A 19,754-nucleotide genomic window follows, 5' to 3' on the forward strand; every position below is an offset into this window, starting at 1 on the left:
TCCAAAAACCATAGAATATGCAGTTGAATGAACAATTTATTCCAATTTACAGAATCTATGTGACTGTAAATAGCCTTATCATAATCACTTACAGCCAGTATCAGCAGTAATTTCAAGATGAAGTGAAATCAAGTCGGTTCTTACAATCTTACAGTCTAATTATTTTTCCTTTCAAACGTGTGAGAGTAATTCAACAAGTGATCACCTGTATCTGTAATCTGGCTGCTGTTTGTTTACAGTAACAGATCACAGATTACACATAAATGTAACCGATTTCCGTTATTTTTGCAATCATACTACTGTAATCCCATTACATATAATGGGTTACTCCCCAACGCCATGCATACACGGCTCGTTGGTGAACTTATTCATTGCACATTCATTGTAAGAGCGTGCAGCCATTAGGTTCTTGTTTGGTTCACAATGAAAAATCAATTCACTGTTCGTGGTCCTTTCTTAAAAATAGCAGCAGCGGCTGTTTTTCAAGAGACAACGGAGAACAATATTTCCCTTCATCCCTCCTCTCTCCTCCGCAAACTGCAAAAAAACGATGGTTGCTGGTGTGTGACTCATTCAACCCCCCCCTCCCCCCTCCCCCCTCCTTCCTCTCCCCCGCTTGTTGGAATCTCCCCATATCTCAGAGGCTTGTGGGGAAACGGGAGCATTACACTAATGATATAGCGAAGGGCTGGGGGGGTGGGGGGCGGAGATCACTCAATTCTGCTGAGCGCTGTGCAGACCACGGCCATGCTGGCCAATTAAAGTGGCTGGCGCAGTGCAGGGCCCACTGACAGCTGCTGATGTGCCATTAGCAAAGCATGGGGGTCTCTGGCAGGGAGGGAAGCACCTCAGCCTGGCTCAGCTCAGCTCAGCTCACATCAAGCTAACATGTGGGGCAGGGTCTACTCTCAACCCCTCACATGGCATCACCTCCGCGAGCAAACAGGGGAGAACAAGAGCAGGCTTAGACCAAAGAGTGGAGAAGGAGGGAGGAACGAGGACAGGGAGGGACGTGAAAAGAAAAAGAGAGAGAGAAAGACAATAATGTTCCAGACAGATTCAGTAAATAAGAATGAGGTACTGTGGGCGCTCCAGTGGCTCAGCGGGCAAAAGGCGGCGGTGTACAATGAAGAAGAACAATGAAGTCAAACTTGCCCCCATAATACAAACACATTCGAAAACAGCGGCGCACACAAATTTGTGTTTACTCGCTGCGGCTTTGTGTTCCTTATTAGTTATTTCAAATCCATGCCAGTGAGGGTGCATGATGATTAAAGTCCCACTGAAACGGAAGTTAGAGCGTCTTTAGCTTCTGCACTGTGACGTATTTCCCAGTGAAACGGAATATTTGAGTTACAAGAGGGATTTAAATCAAATCCTTCGCATTTGATTGGACCGCTAAACAGTGGGCGGGGCTTAGAGTTTAGCGCGATACGGAGCTACAGAGAGAAACGGAGCTACAGAGGACTGCTGGCTCCACACACACCTCCCTCAGCTGTTGTTAGATCAGGAGGAGGACAAGGGAGAGATGAATGAATTAGACCTCAGCGACATTGTTTTGGAAATGAAAACAAAGTTTTTGCCCACTGATATCCAAACACACATCTCTTCCTATCTCTCTCCATATTGCTCTGTCAGCTACGACCCAGAAACGGTGAAGTGTGGTTTTATATGACCGGTGTGGCTAGCTAGAGGTTGAAGAATGATTGATGGGTGGATGTCATGATATTATTGGTTGAAATTGGTTGGTTCATGCTTACGTAAGCACACGGCATATTTTGTTTTACAGGAAGAAAACATGATTGGATTTTGATATAAGAATACAAAGAAATTGATTTTTTATATTTTTTTTTGGCATATATTGTTAAATAGGTGCACAATATGACCGGGGATGTGATCTAAAAGGGTTAAAAATGCATTTTTTAATTTCATCTCGACTTTAAAGAGGTAACTGTAACCCAGGGTAACCAGAAACAGCGATGACAACAACAGCAATAACAACAACAACGACGGTGAAAGAGCAACAAAAGCGGCTGAGGGAATATGAGGATTTGGAAGTCGTTTGATCGGTCAGAAATGTGCAGATAAACTCTGACAAGCTCAGTAAGCCGAGTCTCCAAAACATTCATTGTAAAAGAGTTGATCTTAAGATGTAAACAAGCACAGAGATGTAAACAAAGGCAATATATCAGAGAAGGAAATGGAGACGCTTTTCCACAATTCAACACAACCAATCCCCTGATATTTTAGACTAATTGCAGATGGTCACACACTGGTGGCTGGTGTGTGAAGAATTCAGCTAATTCAACAGCAAGCCTGTGCACACTGAGGAGTCTGAAGCCAATACACTGCTTTTTTTCCCCCCCACAAGCGTGTCCTTCTGTATGTACAAACCTGACAAAATCAATTTCTGCAGCAAGAACATCAGTTCAAGCCGTGTACTCGTGACATTGTGCGATGGAATCAGCCTCATGACCTTTGGTGCTTCATTTTTCCTGTCACTTTCCACCACGTAATATCCAAGCAGAAATGCCTGAGAAATAAATTTGAAACTAAAAGTATGAGATAGGGTGAGGAGGTTAAAAGAAATGCACTGAGACAAGCGGGGGAGGTAAAAGACGGAGAGACACCAGAGACAAGGAGAGGAGGAAAAGCATCTTGTGGACTGGGCTGAACCCTTAGGCACCATTTTTTTTTTCTCCATTGCAATGGGTAGGTAGACACCCAAAGGACTGGAACAAGGAGCCCAAACCACTGACCCCATACCTCCATTACAGCAACAGTCATCAGATATGCCAGCGATTAAATATCTCACTCCCTTTTCCCCTTAAGATTTGAGACTTTCCTTCAGCTGACAGCTCATTAACACATTTGCCGTGAACGGAAAGGTTATAATTTGCATAAAAGCCGTTCCGCCGATGTGTCATCCGCATGCGTAAACGATCTGGTCTGAACTCTCCCAATTCTCTAAATCTCACGCTCGCTGAAGGCATTCTGTCGGATAACGTTCTTCATGAGGCCTAAAAGGACTGTCTGTCTCCAATGCACACAGAGCACACGTTGTCTACAGGGCTTATTAATTAAAAAAAAGATATGCATGAAATAAATATCTCGTCACAGTGTCGGCTCGCAAAAACAGGCTGGCGTGTGAATAATGCAAAGTGAAGCGTAAGGAGCAGAGCTGGTGTGGGAAAACCCAGTGTTCACATTGAACAGTGGTGGAAAGTAAGTAAGTACATTTACTCAAGTAGTGTACTTAAGTACAATTTTGAGATACTTGTACTTTACTTGAGTATTTCCATTTGATGCTGCTTTATACTTCCACTCTACTACATTTCAGAGGGAAATATTGTACTTTTTACTCCACTACATTTATTTGACAGCTTTAGTTACTTTTCAGATGGAGATTTGACACAATGGATAATATAACAAGCTTTTAAAATACAACACATTGTTAAAGATTAAACCAGTGGTTTCCAACCTTTTTGGCTTTTGACGTCTTACAAAAAGCAGTGTGTAGTCGGGGTCACATTTCAGATGTCTATGAGTTGTTAACAGCTCCACCAAATAGTCATTTTTCCCTCTAAACCTCACATGGTTTCATTTCAATAAATGTTCAAATGATCCAATATTTCAGCAAAAATCAAAGATTAGAGAAAAAGTCCAAAAACTGAAAACAGATTTGTGTATCAGAACTTTGTTTTTTCTTCTTTCCTCTCCCATTAATCATCTCACAACACCTCAGATTTATCTGGTGACCCTTTGGAGGGGCCCAACCCCTAGGTTGGGAACCACTGGACTAAACTAGCTAACTGTATATAAAGTAGTTCAAACTAGCTCCACCTCCAGCAGCTACAACAGTAACATGCTGCTTACACACTGATGCTTCAGTATTAATAATCTAATGATGTCATATATAATAAAATATCAGTCAGAGGGACCAAAGTACATAATACTTATGTACTTTTACTTAAGTAGGATTTTTCATGCAGGACTTTTACTTGTAATGGAGTATTGTTACATTGCTGTATTGGTACTTTTACTTAAGTAAAGGATCAGAGTACTTCTTCCACCACTGACATTGAAATACCATTAAACAGTTCAGTAATGTGGCTGTCAAAGGAAAAATCAACACAAACAGCCAGCCAGAGTGAAACATCCTGCACGCTCGTCAATACTTAAACACAGAAATTCTTGAAAAAATCTGCCGAAGGCAAATGAAGGAATCTGATTTTCCATTCATTCTTCTTTTGTGTTTTGGGTAGATAAAACATGCTTTTAGCTCATTGGGAAGACTTTTTTCGATCAATATGATATGCTTTTTTCATGCTGCATTTTTTTGGCTCCAACCATTCAGGAGTCATCCTTGTCTTGGTTTGGCCCTGATCAGAGTGTGTGTGTGTGTGTGTGTGTGTGTGTGTGTGTGTGTGTGTGTGTGTGTGTGTGTGTGTGTGTGTGTGTGTGTGTGTGTGTGTGTCCAGATACTTGAGCTGTGCTTCCCTAAAGCACCGGCGGAGATAATAGACGACCTGTGGGTTTAGTCTTCATCAACCACATCGTAATGTGTTTGAAGTTGAACCTGGATATCATCGTGTACACTCAGGCTCCCCGCAGAGCCGCGACTACAGCCCACACACTGCCTGTGGAGAGGAGAGCCGTACAGTGTGTGTGTGTGTGTGTGTGTGTGTTTGAGCCAGATGGATATATCAAAGCTACTCTCCGTCAATATCGGACGTTCACAGATATGATATACCAATTAAAACAGCACAGAACACTGGCAGCAACTTTGTGATTTATGTTCCAGATATTCACAGCTGCTTCAGGCTTTTGAAAAATAAGAAAAACAAGCTAGTAGATACACTTTACTTTTTGGAAAAATTGTGGAAAAGGTAAAAGCATTCCTGTATGTCAGTTTGTCTGTCTGTCTGTCAGCAGGATATCTCAAAAACCTATGAACAGATTTCCAGGAAATTTGGTGGACAGATCGGTCTTAGGCCAAGGGACAATTAGTTCGAATTCGGTGGTGATCCGGATCTGGGATTTCCACCATTAGATGGTAATTGTTTTTCAGCCATATAACTAAGTGACTAAGAGACTAAGAGACTTCATTCCAAAACCCACGGGTATGTTTTGCAGAGTCAAGAAATCAATTTAACTCAAAACTTAAGTGATGTGTTTTGGTGTGACAGCAAGTTAGATAATTGGTGGAGGTTTGCGCTCTCTGAGTCCCTTGTGGTTCTCTCTGTGATGGTTCACATTAAGCAACACTAAATCCTCAGCGTTTACACATCCTCCAACACCCTTCAATAACACAAGGGATAGTTAAGTCACATCCTGGGCTCTGGTAAATGTGTCACTCTTAAAGAGACACATTTGAGGAGTCATTTTCAAAGCAGATGTCTACCTTTCACCCTACCACAGAAAACAAAATCCTCCTGTCGGATACAGTATGTTGGATATCAGTTAATTTTATGCTCCTTATACTATTACATAACATCGTTGTTGGGTGAAAACCTGGTATCTACAAAATGTCCACTTTGTCCACTAAGAAAAACTGCCTTGTCTTTTTTTAATTCATTTTTGAGTTTAAGGTTTCCTAAGGACAAAACAATTTTCTCAGCCTATAGACTGGATCATGTAATCCTTCAATTGAAGTGACAACATAAAAATCACCAAGTGCAGTGGAGTTACGAAGTTTTCACAAGACAACAGCGATAAGCAAAACCTGGTCTTGAGCTGTTTGTGTGTGTGTGTGTGTGAGTGTGTGTGTGTGTGTGTGTGTGTGTGCGGGTGTGTGTGTGTGTGTGTGTGTGTGAAAAGCTCCCTGGTTGGCTGGTGTGGTTTCTCTCTTGTCTGTGAGAGGAAAGGCTACAAAGAGAAGAGAGGAAACACACTGTGTGGCTGCTGCATGGAAACCCAGGCAGCCCTTCTGTTTCAGCTGAATATATAGCAGCACATACTGTGCATGAGAGAGAGAGAGAGAGAGAGAGAGAAAGAGAGAGAGAGAGAGATGCCACTGTTTGCTGCTACCACCGAGGAAGAAAGAACATGTGAATTCCCTTCTATTGGACTTGTATGCTAAAACAGTCCTGATCAATAATAATGGATGCACTGATTTATGACCAGATACACAAGAGAGGGGGAAAGAGAGAGAGAGAGGGAGAGAGAGAGAGAGAGAAATAAAGAGAAAGAGACAAGGAGAGACAGAGAGAAGCAAACAACAGACCGATAGAGCGGTAAAGAGGTTGAAAACATCAGATGAGGAAAAACAAAAAGAGAGAGAGGGCCAGCGTGAGCGAATGAAGACCAAAGGGAGGAGAGAGGATGGAAAGAGGCGATGCAAGAAAATAAAGAGGTGGCGTGTTCGTGTGTGTTGAGGCTGGGAGGAGAAGAGGAAAGGGGGGGAGGGGGAGGGTGTGTGTGTGTGTGTGTGTGTGTGTGTGTGTGTGTGTGTGTGATCACAGCCTTGTCAACTGCTCTCCTCTCACTCTCTTTCTTGCTCTCTCTCTCTCTCTTTTTCTCCCGGCAGCCCCCGAACAACTAATAAATCAACTTTGCTTTTAATCTTGCCCAATGACTCATAATCAAATTAACTGCCTCGCTGCCGTGGCTCTGTGAAATGGCTGGATGTACTGTGGCACAGCAATATGTCTCTCTCTCTCTCTCTCTCCCCCCCCCCCTCTCCCTCTTTTATTCTCTCTCTCCTTCCCCTTCCCATGCCAGCTTTATGCTTTGACTTTCTGGTTTAGACAGCTTGTTTGGTACATGGTTCAGTAAGAGCGGCGTTCAAGGATCTGCCGTTTTTTTTAAATGTCAGTGGAGAGGAAGAACCTCCACACAGTGACCAATCAGCGAACGAGTGTGAACGAAATTATTAGCCTCAAAGACAGGATATCAACAGTTTTAACCACCAAGGAGGTTGTGTTTTTGTCCTTGTTAGTTTGCCTGTCTGTCAGCAGGATAATCTCAAAAGCCTATGAACAGATTTCAAGGAAATTTGGTAGACAGAGGAACAATTCATTTGAATTTGGTGGTGATCTGGATCTGAGATTTCTGCCATTCGATGATTATCGTTTTTGGTTTTTTTTAGCCAGAACTATGAAACTAATTCAGATAGCGACTTGATTCCAAATCCTAAGGGTGTGTTTGCAGAGTCAAGAAATCGATTTAACTTAAAATTGAAGTGATACGAATGATGTGTTGGGGTATAACAGCAAGTTGGAAAATTGTTCTGCGTTGGCGGAGGCTTGCACTCTGTCTAGATTGATTATTCAATTAAGAGCTGCATAAGCAACTTTCAAAATTGTTCTCTTTTTTCAGATTTTCCTCCTCCTTCCAAACATTTAGATGGGCACTTAAAAATATGCTTTGCTAGACAGAGAACAAAGCTACTTCCGCGTTTTAGACCAAAATGATGAGCCTACAAACAAACCTAAACTGGCTGAATTCCAATCTAAACCACGATACCAAACACTGCTTGTCCAAATACCTAATACACACAGCAGATAAAACTGGACAAACACAATCAAACCAGACAAACACAGAGTAATCCGTTGTTTGGTCAGATCAACTAAAGAATAATTGCCTACAATAATCTTTCTTTTGTCTTTCAATTTATCCAGGGAATGTTGACTGAACACTCATGTTGTTTTTCAGCAACACCCTTTTTCATATTCACACAGTTTCTTCCTAATCCCCAATTTTCTCATCACAAACTCCCTTCTCTAACCTTTAGGCCGCTGCCAGCACAGCCAGGTGTCACGACTGAAAAGGTAAACGATGTATAATCATTGCCCTCCTACAATACTAAATCATAATGCTGCTTATTATACATTAACAACTTCACAATTACACTATTACAGGACAACGGAAGCATTTAGTTCCCGGAAAAGTGTCTGTGAGACCTTAGTTAACGTTTAGGTAAAAGGTCCATTCACTCTCCATAATGTGAAAGTGGATGGGAGCCTAAATTCTACAAAGTGGGGAAGAGTAGACGTTTGAAGCCATGCCACGACATTATTGATTAACTACTGAGGAACTACAGTGAGATCCAAAGGTATTTGGACAGTAACACACTTTTTTTTTAATGTCTTGACTCTGTACCCCCAGTACTTTAGAGGTTAAAGGACATTTTCACTATGAGGTGAATGTGCCGACTGTCAGCTTTTTTTCATCCATATGAGATGAGCATCTAAAGAATTGCAGCCTTTTTTTTGGAATGACCTCCGCATTTTGGATTGCAAAAAGTACTTGGACAGATTAAGATTATAGTCAGTAAAGTAGCCATTTGTATATGTTGTCAAACTCCTTAATGTGTAAAAGCGTCTAGAAATCTGCACCCCATACATATGATACATTGTACAATATATTATTTTATGATTCCCTATCCAGCCTTGTTGCATTTAAGTGAGCTGTATCATTTGGCACCAAACTACTTTGACCTCAGGCACTCGGCGTAAAATGAGGCAATCCATTATATGATATATTCTGGAAATATTAGCTGCGTTAAGTTAAGGTATAAGCCACTGCTCAGCGTTAGGCAAGACCATTTGGGATAATTGAAGTAGGCCCTTAGGTGCTAGAATCACATAATCACATGCCTTCAGTGCTCATTCAAGTGCTTTCACTTTGCTTAATATAATAATAACACTGTCTTGAGGAGTTCAGCAGGGACACAGACGGAGAAAGGGAGTGTGTTTAGGCTGTGTGTGTGTGTGTGTGTGTGTGTGTGAGGAGGGGTAGTCCCTGGCAGAGAGAGAGAGAGTCTGTGTTAAACGAATGGCTGAGATGATTGTGAGTGCTGGTAGAGGAATTGAATTCTGAGCAGGTCGTATTTCAGGCTGGGAGGCGGGAGGCCGGGAGTCCCAGTGCAGGAAAACACACAGCGACATTCACTCACACACACACACACACACACACACACAGCTATTCCAGCTCTGCTGCCAAGCCATTTCAAACAGATCTCAGCCATCATTAGCAACTGCACACCACAACCGGAGAGGCCTGGAAGTGCGAGCTAACACTGCGAGATCAAAAATTGTTTCCGTGTTTGAGTTTGAAATTAATGCAAAGCAGGGTGATTTTCAGCTAAACATCGCTCTTAGGACTCTGAGTGCTTTCACAGCTCACAAATTCAATCACCGCTTTGAGAGAGAGAGAGAGAGAGAGAGAGAGAGAGAGAGCGAGTCACTGTTTACTCCCACTCTTCTGCTCTCTGTTAATTTGATAGCAAAACCCGAACTGGTGATCAGTAAGAAAACTTTTACAGAGATGGAGCAGAGGAAGAAAGCCAAGTTGTAAAATTCCAGTAGGGGCGGCTCCAAAGAGAGTAGAAAACCAATAACCCTGACAGTGTTTCTGCCACTCATAGAGTTACACAGGATCATTACTAGAAGCTCCAGAAGTCACTGACATACACACTATCTCTGCTAATAACCTCAGGATGCCTCTATGATACGAAAACAGAATGGGAAGGAGCGTTTAGCCGGGCGTTTTCAACCTCACACCCAAATACACCGGCTAGAAAGCCCAAGCACTTATTACTGTATGGGATTAAGAGTGGGAAAAGTCAAATTCAAGATCCGAGTGCCAATTTTATTCTCTCACTGTGATCATTTAGCAGATTAAATAAAATTAACACACATGCACACACACATTTACAGACCCTCGTGGGTCCCCGGATCCCAGTTTGAGAACCTCTGGCATTTCAGCCACATGAAAGGAAGCTATACCAGTGATGCGGTGGTAAATAAAAAGGTGGGTGGGTGATCATCATCATCATAAGGCACCATAACCACCAATATAAACAAAAAGCATTAAGTTATGCTGTTTTCCCCTTAAAAAGACACCATCTTTACCTAATTTACTCCAGTCTGGTGCTACTTTCAGCCCTAAAAATGTGATAAACTCTATTGTGCAAATAAAAACCCACATAAATCAGATTTGATGTGGGTTTACCCTCCACTACATCCCTGGAAGCTGGTCATCAAACCTGCACTAAGTGTGCTGAGGCCACAGTTTGGAGCCGAGTTCAACAGAGTGGTGCTGAATGAACAGCTCCTACTGTTGGTTTACATCCTCAGGCTTTCAATACATGTTTCCCCTCTTCCCCCCCCACCTCCCTTTGACAATAAAGGCTACAGTGGAAGCCCTGTGTGAGCCGTGTGTCACTGCATCACGCATTTACTCCCTTATAAACCTACTCCTAGTTCAGGTCGACTTGCAATGCGAATCAATATTTCGGTCGGATTGAGAGAAAGGGAGAGAGAGAGAGAGAGAGAGAGAGAGAGAGAGAGAGAGAGAGAGAGAGAGAGAGAGAGAGAGAGACGCGGAATCGCCTCCGGTCTGCCGTGGCGGGCAGCCGGTGTAATCCCATCTGCCGAGATGCATTCAAGAGACGCAGCTAATGCCTCACGCTTTAATTTAAATCTCTTTGCATTTGTCGAGACGAAGCCGACAGCCAAGAAAAAGACGCATGCAAGTCTCCAAGTCTCGCCATGATGCACACTATAGAGGGGTGAAAGCAGCTTATGGTATGTGGTCGAGCAAAGACTTAAAAAAAAAAAAAAAACAACGGCCTGAGTGAACACGCATTTCTTACCCAGAGTTTTCTTTTGGTGCAGTGGGGAAGGAGGAAGAAGAGGAGGAGGAAGAGGAGGAGGAGAGGGGGACCAACTCCACCGCTCTCCCTTCTTCAGGCGCCTCTCTCCATTCAACGACACCGGTGCCGGTCCGGTCTATCCCGGAGATGGTGGATGAAGTGTGTTTGTGTGAGGGGGAGTAGGGGAGGGGGGGAGGAAACGCGTTCACACTCCTCCGGGTTCAACGCATCCGGCAGCTTTCACACGCGACCAGCCGAGGAAGAGGAAGAGGAAGAAGAACAGGAGGCAGAAGAAGAAGAAGAAGAAGAAGAAGAAGAAGAAGAAGAAGAGGAGGAGGAAGGTTTGCCTTGGGCTCCGAGGTGTCCGTCTCCTCTGTGCATCTCTGTGGGAGCCGCAGCTTCACCCGCGGGGCTGACTGCAGAAGAAGTCCCTCCTCCCCCTGCGGTGCAACTTCCAGCGCCCGGGCCGCTCGATAACAGCAGACCAACCCGCCTCCTCCTCCTCCAAGGCGCCACAGCAGCAGCAGCAACAGCACTGGACTGGACTGGACCTACCGGCTGGCTGTGCGCGCACGGTGTACGCTGGTGTTGTGTTACGCAACCGGTGCACGCGGGGAGAGACTGGGGTGGGGGAGAGAGAGAGAGAGAGAGAGAGAGAGAGAGAGAGAGAGAGAGAGAGAGAGAGAGAGAGAGAGAGAGAGAGGGGAGGGGGTTATCTATTTGCAGGGGCTGCCAAACTTTTCCTGTCAACCACCACACCCCTCAAACTGACGCCCATTAGACCCAGAAAACCCCATTGTATAAGACCCCCTCCTCCTCCTCCTATCAAAAATTTATGGATGATTCAGTATAGAATTACATAACTGTCTGTGCTGTAGGTGGGGAGGGAGCAGTGACACCTCGGATCAAAACACCCATCCTTATTCATCCTCTCATTGTGGTATAACTCCCAGAGAATGAAATAATAGCGAAATAAAACTATTCCTCATCCTAGTGGAAAGTATGTCTGAGGCACCTTTGCTTTATTTGAGTGTTTCCATTTAATGAAGCTTTATACTTTTACTTACTCCACGGCATTTCACATGGGAATGTTGTACTTTTTTACTCCACTCCACTTACAAGTTAATTGGCAGAATAAGGTTCTGCATATAAAATTTAGGATTCAGTTCATAAGATATGACACATTATCAAAATTCAAGTCACTCAGCTGAAGGAGAGTGCAGTTACTACTTTAACATAACCTTCGCAGGTTAATGCATAGAAAACCACACATAAGAGAGCATCCTAAAGAATTAATGATTTTACTTAGTACATTTCATTGCTAATAATATTTTTACTGAAGTAGAATTTTGATTAAAAAAAAAGATTTGAGCACTTCTTCCACCACTGGCTGCTAAGGAAACACCTTCAGTGACCCCTGGAGGCCCCCGGGCCCCACTTTGGAAACCACTGGCCTATACTTTGACCTCACTGAATTGCGTTATTGATTAAGCAATGGCTGGTAGTGTAGAAATAAACCTACTGGAGCATCCAGCTGAACCCAGATCAACAAAGGTGATGACTACAGTCACCAATAGAAACAAACCCCTCAAAATCACACACATTGCCTCTAAGCCCATCAGTCTCCCTACTCCCAAACTCCCATCTCTCATTGACACTTCCATCACCCGTAAAGCACTTATCATAGCACACGACCCCAGCCACCCCCAAACTCATGCTTCACCCTACTCCCATCTGGCCCCAGATACAGATCCCTGATTTGTAAAAAGGCACTTGTTCTGTTTTTGTGACCAGCTCTGTGCCCCTCCATGTCTTTGTATTTGTTGGATTTTTGTATGTGTACAGGCTGTGGAAACAAAGAGGACAATAAAGAATCTATCTATCTATCTACTGCCTGCATGAAATGTGGAAAAACTCACCAAGGCTTAGTTCAGTGGGTCTCAAACTGGGGTCCATCCGGGGACCACCAGGGGGTCCTCCAGCAAAATGAAGAATATGTTGAATTTCACAGTTACACACACATTGAGAAGCTCTAAGGATGACTGTTGAAATCACAGGTTTTCCTCTCCCTTACTGTTGTTGTTGTCACCCCACCTACGTTATAGATATTATGTAATTCTGTACTAAGTCATATCTAATAACAAAAAAATTCTCAAATGGGAATCCTTGGAGGATGCGGTCTAATGTGGATCTGTTTATGTGTCCTTGATATGAAAAATTATGGGAATCCCTGGCTTAATGTGTGGGTCCATGGATGTATACATACCAGAGGTGGGGACTCAAGTCACGTGACTTTGACTTGACTTGGGTTCTGGTGACTTGGGACTTGACTTTGACTTACACTTTGATGACTTGACAAAAGATCTTGTGTTTGTATAAATGAGTTAGATTGAAAGTGATGAAATTTGTTCCATCAGGCGACTGAATTTAAATTCTGTTTTCTGAATTGTATGGAATGATTTAATTTATTGGAGTTGAAACTGATTATAGAAATCAAACTCATGATGTTATCCTATTAAAACCATATTGCATTGAAAAGTCCTAGATATTTAGTTGTCTTTAAGATATTAAATTGATAATTGACTCTTGGTGTTCTACATTTAGACTTGAGACTTGACATTATTGACATGGACTTGACTTGGTAATCTACATTTAGACTTGTGACTTACTTGGGACTCGGTCACACCTCTGGTTAGGGCTGGGCGATAATTCAATGTTATCGTTTATCGTCTTTCAGTGGAATCATATTGTGATGATATGAAGATATTTTAATATCGTGACACACATTTCTGCTGTCTAAATTGATGATGACAAGCACATTTTACTTAAAAACTCTGATAAAAATGAGGTTATGGTAGGAATATTATTCGAAAATTTCAGTTTTGTTTGACACCACACCTAACATCACCATTCGGTTCAATGAGATGAACATTCATTTGATTATTTAACATGAGTTTGCATACATGAACCATATCGTGATATATATTGATATCGAGAAAAATCCTTATGATTATCATGATATTGATTTCAACCATATCGCCCAGCCCTACCTCTGGTACATACTATGTGTTGGTCAGGTATGAATAAAAATGAGATAGACCATGAACATATGTCTACAATTAGGAAAACAATGTTTTATTCAAGTATATAAGTCTTGATTTTTCTACCTACTAGTGTAGATACAGGCTGCAGCAGATGATGATTTTAACTCTGATTAGTGTTGACACACCTGCTCTCACCCGCCCAGCCCTTCATCTATCATCCAAGCCTGGTTTCTAAATCATGCTCACCCCAAAAATAGCACAGAGATAGTTACAGCAGACAGTAGATACTGTGCCTTGGTGAAATGTCTTCTTATGGTTTCTGTGTTTCTGTAACACATTCCACAGCAACACGGAGCATTCTGGTTTTTGTTTCATGGCTCTGTGCTCACCAGCTGCTGTGATGAAGAGACAGAAGAGCAGGCAGACATGATGAACAGAAAGTGAGATTAGGCATCTGCTAACACAAGTGCAATCGGAACCTACTACTAATTTATAGTGAAAAAATTGGATTCTTTTGGGTTTCCAGTAATTCACTTGACATGCAAAAAGTTTTAAGTTTGAAACAAAGGTCAGCTCACCAACTTGCATCCACACCAAAGCAAATCTCCATGATGTCAAAAAACAAACAAAAAATCCAATCCAACCAGTTATGTGATTGCAGTTTCTAAAATATTTACATCTGTGATTTTTATAATTGTTGTATTTGAATTGATATACTCTAAATGCAGTGCTCATAGTTATGGGATCCAGTGCTTCCTCTTTCTTCATTTTCAATTTAACATGGTGCCCAGCTGATTGAGACATATTATGTTAAATAAGAGTATAATCTCAGCCTAGACAGGATAATCTCATTTTTTTGGTCAAGGATGACTGTCTGAATTTCATAAAATGGCAGCAAATCCTTAAGACGCCTAAAAACCCCTTACCTTCCCTACTGTGCTGCAAAAGATATGCATTAAACCAGTTTTCTAAATAAATATTTAAAAATGATGAAGTGTGTTTTTACAAACTTGTCAGCCACCTGCAATACCCTTGTAACTGGATGATATGTAAATAAAAGTCAAATAAAGGAAACTGTATATTTTCACATTTGGTCAGTTACCTTGAAGCTGAACTACAGGAGAATGCTGCATGCTGGTTGTTTTATTTTAGCAAAACCTTATGAATGTCTCCATCTAGTGGTGGAGCTCGTGTTCACACTGGACAGCAGTGCTGACACCTTCAAAACAAAACCCCTGGTGCTTGAGCTGAAATCAGGAGAAGGAATATTCGGTCAGCATTTACTGAATTTGTCAACCTAAAAAGGATTTGCTCATGCTTGCATTTATACATTTTTTAACAATACTGTATGCAATATTTTAAGAGGATATTCAAAATAATTTGTAAGACAGTGTGTGCACATGGTTATTAACAAACAATGGCTCATTATGGCCTATATCTATATATATATATTTATAAGTGTAATATTGCAATAAGTAGTAAAATGTAATGTCAAGTGTCACAAAGGATTCATATTCAGCTAATGAATGCAGCTGCCACACTGCTGAAGCTGCAATTCTCAACATCTTATTTCTACTGAATAGACTTCCTGATCTTTTTTTTTTTTTCATACCTCATGAATCTTAACGAAATGGAAAGTTTCTATCTGAAACAGCTGCAGCAGGTTTTCTTTCATGGATTCCTTACTATCCTCCATCTGAATGCAAGAAAAGCAAAAGCAATAGGGTAAATTATAATTCATACCTCTATTGTACCACATCAGGAAAATGAGAGAAAGAAGCTGTCGATATGTATGACTGTATGTATCACTAACACTTGCATTTTAACATTTTTTCAAGAAATATTTATATCAAAGGCTGATTAATGAGAGGCTGCTGGTTTGGTTTGTATTAAAAAGATGAACAAAAATGTTTAGAATTCTAAAATATGCTGTAGGTAGAGGTAGTGAAATACTTTAATCAAGTAAACTATATTAACACTTAAATGTCATTCAAATCGAAGAAACTGCACTTTCTCAATACATTTCAAGAGAAGTTACCAAAAGAAAAAACCCACAAAACTCAAAAATGGCAAGTTTCTTTAAGGTAAAAAAAACAACATAATTTTGTTCATGTTCCAAATCTCCAAAAAGATTAACGTCTTTCCCATTTTAGCACGGTCAGTGTAAATAATTTAAAGCCTCATTATCAGCCCACGGCTTGGGGATGATTCTTATTTAGCTGAAATCAGTAAAGCTGTAGTGTCAGTTCAGATCTAAGTTAAGTTAGTTAAGACTGTTAATGCAGGATCTCACTGTACTCACTACTCTTCTGCCTAAAAATAAAACTTACTCAAGTAAAGCAAGTACATAAAAATACACAAAAATAGTGTTAAAGTGTCTTAAATGTACAGTTACTAGACAAACTGTAACTGTTCACTTGATTGCAGTCCTCTTTGTATTTTTTTCTAGTTACTCACCCCCAGAGTCAAATCACAAACACCGCCAACGGCAATAACAAAATGGCACAAAGCGTATATATAAAAACATATATTTATTGTTCTGTTACTGTTGGTTAACTTGATCAACAATAAATGGCATTAGGCCAGGAGATATACACATATAGAAAGCCTGGAGAGCTTCTCTTTTTCTGTTCAGTGGCAATTAACAATGCAATGAGAAAACCACAGCAAAAAAAAAAAAAAAAAAAAAAAAAAAAAAAGAAGTATTCACTGTAGGCAATACAGCTGCTGTCAAAGCACGATGGGTTTCAATGGTGCGTTCAAAAGCCAATCCTTCGGCCTGGTTCTTTTCAAAGTGGTTCAACTCCTTGGCATTCAATTTACAAGAGGGGTAAAAATACTGTACATCGCTATGTATATTACTAATAATGCTCCTTCCCCCATGGCCAGAAGATTTTTTTTGTATCCTTTGTTTAGGACAGTGATAACTACTCACCTTTTTCTTCTCCCAAAACAAACAGGACTGAAGAAAGTCAAGTAAAGCTTTTAAAATGGACAAATTATATTTAGTCTCTCTAAAGACCGATATAGAGGTGCTCTGTACTTTGACAAAATAGTGTGTGGATTAAAATAGATAAAGATTATATATATATATATATATAAAGGCTTGAATCTCTAGATACAAGGACAGCCACCAGTGCTGTCCACACACATTCCTCAGTACATAAACCCTTTAACGCAACAAAACTCACACCTGCTTTGTCTCAATTCGCTCCATGGACCATAAAGTCTTGTATATCTGCAGTAAAATTCGTTTACACAGGATCCTGATCCCAAAAGTACATTTCCCCAGTGACAAGCTAAACTGCTGCAGAAAACCGATGGTAGAGGGCGGCGATTGTACCACCTTTAAGATTGGTTTGAAAAATGTGAAGTACAACAGCACAAATAAACTTAACCAGAGCAAATAAGATAAAGTTGTGGATGCCAAGCCTCTTTGCAGTGTTATGAAGAAAGTACTCTTGTTTTTCAGTTTGAGAACATCGTCCACCTGGAAGCTTATCACAGAGAATTCTGCACAACAGTACACCAAGTATATTTCAGAGTGGAGGATGCCTTTGTAAGTGTTGAACATTTGCTTGTTTGTCATAACCACAAATAAATCCACATGAATAAAACTCATAATGTTGACAGTTTCATATATTGTCTTTACACCGGTGAAGCTGGAGCTTGTGTGCATGTGTTACTTCCATTGATTCCAGGCTGGTAGGTACCGGTCGATAACACAGAGCTCATTAATTAAACTAGAATAAATCTGTTGCATGTGAGTAACAAGCAGTGAGCATCGATGCAGGATCTGGTATCCCATTGGCTAGATAAGAGGACGGGAAACGAGGAGGCGGGTGGAATGGAAACCATAAAGTCTCAGTGGTTTGATAGTTTCTCTGGGTGGCAGGGGTCTTAAGGCTGTGGTTGTTGTGTATGAACAAAGCAAAGTGGTTGAATTGGGAAACAGCCTCCACAAAGGCTGATCGGTCTACTGGGGAATGAGTCTGGGGCGGGGGGTGGTGGTGGGGGGGGATGAGACCAGGTCCAACTGGATCCTTTTCAGTTCTCTCTGGCGCTTCGCTAACAGTCCGAGGCAAACTTGTACATTCCACTCGCTGCTAAGCAAATCAAAGCTCAGTTTCTCAAACGCAGGGTAACTTGTCTTGATCTCTCCTGCACCACTCCTGATGTCTTCAGGCCCAAATCTCCATCTAGGAGCGCCAACGTTCAGACTGAATGTGCAAATGTCAACCATAACCCAGAACCATTCAAAAACAGCAAAACTACTTTACACAAACAACGCAATAGAAAAACAGAAGCATTTCTTGCAGTCCCTGAAACATGCTTGTCTCCTGTCCGCTGTGGTGAAACTTTTTCCGCTGTAGTTCTTTACATTGAACTTAACTTTTGTTCCGAAAGTTGCGAGACTTGACTCTGTGTCTTGCCAGACATTTTCGTCGGTTTATGTGCCACAAAAGAAATGGAAGAGAGGATAGGTAAAAGGTTGCATAATGTAATAAAAAGTACAAAAATGTCCAAATACTGTTACCTCCAAAGGAAATAACAAAACATAAAAATTATTAATTGCACATACTCCAGCAAGAAACCAAACTAACTGCCTGGGCAGTTCTGTCCCATTTTAACTTCAAAACAAGTACATTAGTGAGAGGGATAACGCATCTGAAACTCTCTGAAAACACTGTAATATCCAGCAAAACCAAAGAGCAGTGACTGTGTGAGCAGTGAAACTGAAAATAAAATAAAATTTCAGTGTTTATGTCCTATCCTATAATGTGGAGAGTATATGATACAAGAGCATTTATAGGTCTACTTTTTGTTAATATTAAATAAACTCTAGTCATCATGACCTTTTGAGCTTTTGAAACACACAAAAGTAGTAACTGCTGTTTGCCTTTGTAGCATGCAGTGGTTGCTCTGGGTTAATCAGTGACTAAATAGTTAATCATAAGTGACTTGGGTATTTTATGATGAACTGAAATAAACATCTCTGGTAAAAACATGTAAAAGTCTGTCTTCTCAAAAACTGTCTAAATAGAGAATGTGTGACAGATCTTTGGCAATTCACTTTTGCATATCACTCTTAAAAAGAAAAATCACCCTGGTTAGTATTCGTTTTGAAGAGGACTAATATCATGTTTCTTTATGTGGATGTCATCCATCTATGGTCAAAAAGTTTTTTTTCATTCCCTTCATTTCTAACGTTCTCCCTTCATTTCTCGTTTTTATTTTTACAGATTTAAAATCAGTGTTTTCTGAAGAACACATGCGATGCTAAAATACAACACTGTACATGTCAGTGAGCCAAATCACTGGGCCAAAAATCTCCAAAGCCCTATGCCATTTCAACTCTCTTCACAAGAAACCATGAGCTTTCAGGAAATGACTGTGGTCTATTTTCAAATGGCTAGTGAACCTTCTCTGTAAAATATGAAATTGTAATACCATAAAATCTCATTTTTTTAATCCATTTGTCTGTGCCTCAATTAACCCCGTAAAGAGATGACATGCAAATTATATCTAATGTATAGCCCACTTTTCCAGCGTCTCCAGCACGTTGGACTACACATCACAACTCCACAGTCTTGCAGATCCTGGCTGAAAAAAACCCTAAAAATCCCTCAGACGTTCATCCCTCCAGGGTAGAACTCTTTGATCTAGTATTGATTGGTGGAGCGTTATAACACATGCAGGATCTGTGCAGCTAAAGAAACACAGAGAGCTGAATGTGCAAGAAAAGGTCTGTCAAGGTTGCTGCAAAGAGCTAAAATTACTGCAACACCTTGCTATTGTGTTTCAGTTGGTCTCTTGATTGGATGTGGAGACAAGCTAACCATCAAACTGTTGGTAATCCCGATGCAATGAATATCTCTGATGATGAAGTCTAGGTGTTTGATGGGAGCCTTTTTATTACTGTTCTACAGACTGACACCGTTTCCCATGAAAATGAACAAAACAAAAACCAGTTATTTAGCGTTGAGTGAGCACTGTGGACACTGTGACAACGAGGCTGACAATTAGCTTTCATCACACACTAGCATCAGCAGAGGGACCGCGGAGGGGAAGTTGGATCTGTTGCCATGGTGACGGTGGGACAGAGGAGC

This window comes from Centroberyx affinis, unplaced genomic scaffold (genome assembly GCF_046629955.1).
Source record: "Centroberyx affinis isolate AG114_WGS23_722 - 3 ecotype Tasmania unplaced genomic scaffold, CSIRO-AGI_Caff_v1 ptg005066l_1, whole genome shotgun sequence".
Taxonomy (NCBI): domain Eukaryota; kingdom Metazoa; phylum Chordata; class Actinopteri; order Beryciformes; family Berycidae; genus Centroberyx; species Centroberyx affinis.